Genomic DNA, 6,000 nt, shown 5'->3' on the forward strand with positions numbered 1-6,000 from the left:
AATTCATCTGAGCAATTAGTTCACCTGCTAGAGATGCTGAGGCCACAAATTTGATCTCTATAAAAATTCCTTTTTCTTTTCAGAAAAAAAGGAAAAAATAGTCAAGCCCAGAGATACACACACAAATTTATCTCACAAGATAACCTGGCTTAGGTAATACGTCTTGTACCATCTCACATGTATTTCAAACTCTCCCTCTTTACCGGTTTTTCCATCGGTTTTTCCATCTCAACATATGAACACATATTAGTCTTGCTCATCTTGAACATTTTAATGATAAAAATATAATCTTCCGTTGACATTGTATCTCCTCTTTGTGTGTTCTAACTATATAATTATGTTTATTCTTTCTTTTTAAGACAGATGATCTTCACTTCCTTGCTTATTCCTCAGCTTGGAGCAATCTAACATCCAGACCACATTGCTCCAAAACCATTGCATACTAAGGTCAATGATAGGCTTCAAAATTCACTGAACATTAGTGGTATTTCTCTTGCCCCAGTGCCCTCATACTTGACACTCTGACATTACATCTTCCTTTGCTTGTACGACATTACTTTCTTCTTCCACCACTTCGATAGTTTCTTTTTAGTCTTTCTTAAGAAATATTCTATATTCTTTAGATGTCTGTGTTCTCTTTCCCCTAGTCTTTCTTCTGTTTGCTATATTTTCTGGACAGACAGCCATATAAAAATTTCTTCAGAAATGACTGAAGAGTTGTTAGATCCCAAATACGCATGTCAAAACCACAGTTTATACTACAGATTTCAATACACTTATCCAATAGCTTATTATAGACCACTACTTAGCAGTTCCAGATATATCTTAAATTCAATGCTTAAAATAGACATCATCTTTATTTCCTCAAACTTTTTTTTTCTCTCTCTCAGTAAATGACATTATCACTTACGCTCACCCAAACTACAGAGAAAGTGGAGTTGTATTTAGCAATTGTCTGAGTACAGGCTGCTTTCAGCCCTCTCTAAATACAGGAGTGTTACCTCCTTCCAACAATCCTTCCAGGTTACCAGAGATATATAGCCCTTTTTTGAGGCTTATTCTTGTTAAGATTGTGAGAAAATTTCACAAGAGATAAACTAGACAGGAACAAGAAACAACTTCATTTAATGAAGAGATATAGATGAGCTTTACTCCCACTGGGTGGACATTAATCTGAGTGCTAGCTCCTGACTACAGGAAGATTTCATCAGGTATCTATGATAAGAGCAGCTAGTATAGGTCTGGGCACAGAGAGAACAGTAGCAAATGATGTTTCAGTTTTCAAATGGCTCTGACAACTGAAACAAGGCCCTTCAAAAAGATTATTTACCAAAATGTGTATATGACCCATCACCTTTAGCCCTGTCTCTAAGGTCTATTAAAAATGCTCACTCCTTTTTACTCTTCCTCCTCTCCTCATTATGGTATAACGCCAAAACCAAACAAAACTCTGAGCTTCCTTCTGTTATCTTTCATATTCTTCCTCTGATAAATGAATACAGAACTGACTACTAGAGTTGGAGAAATGTGAATAACAAGAGGGAGAAAATCAGATGATATTTTAAAAGTAATATTCTGCCACATTAACAAGAGTGATTCTAACTTCTCCTCTCTCTTCATATACAACTGTATTTCCCCCTTTTCTCTGCTGAGTGGTGATAATCTAACTTCTGAATATCTGTGTCATCACTAGCAACATTAGTATCCAGAAGGCTACGTTCACCTTACCACCAACTCTTAGCATTATCCTAGGCAATTCCTTTGTCAACATAAGGAGCTAAAACCTACAAAATTTTCAAAGCCAAGACACAAGTGTGACTAAGAGAAATAATCCAGCACAAAGAGTGGTCAGAGACATCTCTAAGATGGAGAGGTCCAAGGGGTACAATATTTGTTACTGTTCTGCTTTTGAAATTGGGAGCTCTAAGACTAGACCAAGAAGTTTTATCTGTGCCAACAGTTTTCCCTAGGTGTAACTATCACCAATAAGACTGTAAATGAAACAGAATAGGTAAGGCTTTTGTTGCTGTAACATTAATATGATAGCTTTTAGTAAGGCTCAAAATACATTACTCACATATAGGAAATGTAGTACTCAAAATTTATGGATACTTGACTTTTAATTCTACTTAGATTTATATCTCTAGCATATTTCCTTTACATGGCCCTGAACACTGTATTCTAGTACCAGCTCTCTTCCCATATCCATTTTAACAGTCACTCACCACAACAATGCATGCTTTTGAACTTTTGACTCCCTCAAATATCAAATTATATGATGTCCCATCGTAGTCTCCCTTTTGCTTCTCAGAACAACTTGGTGGGTTTTTTTTTTTTTTGTCAAATCTCTGACAGTTTGCTTACCTTTGTCTATAATCTTCACCCAGAGATAAATGGGTGATCAAGGAATATATATCAACCAGTTATTTAAAAATACTTTAGTGATATTCCTATGAGGAAGACAAAACAGATCTACTTCATCTCAAAGAAGAATTTACAACTCACTACATTTCTTCACTTTCACTACAATTATGGTTTTTATCTATGCTACTTCTCTCTCAAAATGAAACTCAGCAGAGAGACAGTACCTGAAGAAAGCACTAGCTACCCAGAGAGAACTTTAAGACACCTTCAAGATTGCTGAGGACTAGTCCATGGAGTGTATTGATTAACACCCCAGGTGAAAGGAAAAAAAAAAGGGAAAACTTTTCTGGTTCTGCTTCACATTTTTATAAATAGTTCATGCCTAGTGAAGGGCAGAGGACCTCAACTTTTTTCAGCTGTAGAAGATACTAGCCCTATGACCTTATTATGACTTTAATTTTCCTCTATTATACACTGTTCTCAACCATATCTGAACTGAAAACATGTAAATCTAATTCAAGATTGGAAAATAAAAATAGTAAGTCACGTAGCTGAGTTAAGCAGTCTCACTTCCATCTTTGGTGCCTACTTTACTGATTGGCACCTACAAATTATATCAAATTTGAGAATCTAACTTTCAACTAAGGAATATGTAGAAACATACTAGTTGTAAGAGAATCAGAGGGAAAAAAATAACTTTCAGAGGTGAGAGACCCCAAAAGAGAATTTAGTGTCAAGTCCAAGATTGTCACTTAAAGCCCTCTGGATACAACTTGATCTGTAGCTAAAGAATCATTAAAGAGGCCCCAGAAAATAACACCAGATTTATACCCTCTCTCCACTCAGTGTAAAAACAGAACAGTCTTTGTCTCTGCTCTGATTTCTCTAGTCTTTGAAATTTTGCCTTTTTACCTGAGTTTTCTCTTTTCTTTGTATGACTTTTTGTTTGATGACTTGTTTGGAAAGTCTGCTCAGGTTGTGGTTCTGCCATTCCTCTAGTATTGCTTCTTGAGTCAAAGCAAATCTTCCTCGTGAGCAGGACCCTCCGTGTTCTCTCATTGTTCCAAGTGCAACTGCACGTTTATCCAAACAGGAAAAGCATCCAAGATAGAAAAATATGCTATGTTCCCTGAATAGATTTAAAAATTGAGTCCTTCAGATGTTAAGCAATTGGCCCGTGATCACAATATAAGATAAAAATAGAAAAGGTACAGAAAAGGTACAACTAGTGTCATTCATGGATGACAATGACCTAGGGTTTAGAGAATATGCTTATAAATTATTAATAGTATACGAATCTGTTCACTACTATCGTGGATAATTAAAGATCTCAATAAAGGACTTGAGGATAAAATAAGAAGGTGGAAATAAATATGAAAAATGTTAAATTTTGAGTTTTAATTAAAATGAACAACTAGCACAGATATAAACAGGGGCAGTAGGAAGAGCATATCATTCCGAGAACTCTAAGAGTTTGACTTATAAAATCAATATTACAGTAAAAGCTAAAATGCTTCCAAAACAAAAAATGAGCTAATTCATTTAATAATCCTAAAGTATGAAAATAGCAATAATATCATAAATGAGATTCAGAGAGGTAAAACTTTGTGGTATATACTCACTACTTCATAAAAGAGCATATAAATAATCTTATTTACCTGAAAGATACTCTGTTACTGAGCAGAGATTGCTCATTAGATTTCTCATTGACTTGGATGAAATAGCTGTCAAGACTGTCTTCCAACCTGTCCTCTGAATCTAACTCATGAATTTACTTTGTGATATCTGATCCAGTGTTCTTGATATTAAAATCCTACTAAAGTGGGTGACTTCATTAGAAGGTGGACACACAGTCTAGCCTACTGTTTCTTCCAAAAAAAAATTGTATTATTATTCACTGTACATGAAGAAATTGATTTTTTACTTCACATAAATTTTTGACATTTAATAAATACATGGGTGCAACCAACTCTGTGGCATTGAAAATATTGTTTTTCTCAATAGTTCAAGTTGAATATCAAAAATCTCAAACTGTGGCAAATTCTCCTAAAAGCCTCACTGGCTAGGGTAACATAATTTGAGTTGCCTTTCTTAGCAAACATCAATTTTGATTTACACCTTTTTAACACAATGCAGAAGACCTAGATTAAATGGAGTTCATGTGAAAAAAAAATTTACCAAAGTAGTCAGTAATAAAAAACTAATTAGTGAGTTCTAAAATAATTAAATGTAGTATCAAAAGAAAAGAAAAATAACAGGCATAAGAAAGATCATATCTGGAGACTTGTCTGGGAACTTAAATTCACTGGTGTTACTTTTAAGAGAGAATTACTGTGATAGCTATTTGTAAGTATGTATAGAGTCATCAATTACTAAAGTGTTTTGATTTGTTTTACATGAATCTAAAAGGATAGAACCAAAATCGTGCGTGAAAGTAAAAGGGAAATAAATTTTACTTGTCTCAATGAAATGGGTTGCCTTACAGGGTAGTGTTTACAAGTTTTATACTAGGTTAAGGGCTCCTCTTCAGAGATCTTTATAAAAATTCCTACATTGCATAAAAGTTGGGCTAAATGACTTCTAAGTGACATTCTAACTTAGAAGATTCTATGCTTAATGTGCTTAGTAAAAGATTAGTTATGGAGCTTATATATTCTAACTCCTGGTCCAACCTTCTCTCCATTATTTTCTCTTCTTGTTACCAGCAGTTGTGATTTTTTTTTTTTAGGACATGGAGAAGATACTTATTTACCTGTTGGTTTGTTATACATTTTTTTGCATAATTATGTTATGATTTGAGTTGCATGAAAGAGGAAGAAATACCTTCAAATAACATCAGATTGTTATTTCTCACACAAAAACAATCACTTGCAACCAGATAAGGAAAATGCCCTTGAATATATCTTTTTCTTAGTTCAATATAGTACTGTTTCATGGTTGGTAACTGCATGTTTGAAAACTAACTCACATAAAATATGAGATAGCCAATACTAACTGTTCACACAAGAAGTTTTTTATTAATCTGCCACAAGCAACTCCATTCCTGATATGGCAATTAGGGGATAAGGAGATAATTCATTAATCATACACTTGAGAGAAAATAGCTTATGCAGTCTGTTTTGTCTGTATTGAACAAAACACCAAATGCAGAAATGTTTATTGTACTCTGCCTCATGAGAATGAAGAAAATGGGACATAAACTTAGCATTTAATTTCTGTAGAACCCTGTTGTATTTGAAACTATCTTTTTATTATCATCCCTTCATGATACATGAATCTTGAGTTCCCGAATGACAGACTAACAGCGAGGGAACACTGATCATGGAGGCATTGGCAATTAAAGAGCAGAAGCCAGGGTTGGTGTGAAGCAATTAACTGAATATAAGAAATGCTAGTATGATATATCCAACAACATCCAAAGTGTTGAAAGCAGGAGTCAAATAACAAAAATGGCATATGCAATTTGTTCATTCGTTAACAAACTATATTAGAATAAACTTTTGTTTCTTTTTAATAGGCAAATGCAACATTTAATTTATAGATTCTAAATGAAGAAAATATTTGTTAGCTTCTAAAGTTTATATGTCTATGTTGCCTTATAATTTAGTATCTTTCCACTAAGTGATGTTGACTCTA

This window comes from Pteropus medius, unplaced genomic scaffold (genome assembly GCF_902729225.1).
Source record: "Pteropus medius unplaced genomic scaffold, Ma_sr-lr_union100, whole genome shotgun sequence".
Lineage (NCBI taxonomy): Eukaryota > Metazoa > Chordata > Mammalia > Chiroptera > Pteropodidae > Pteropus > Pteropus medius.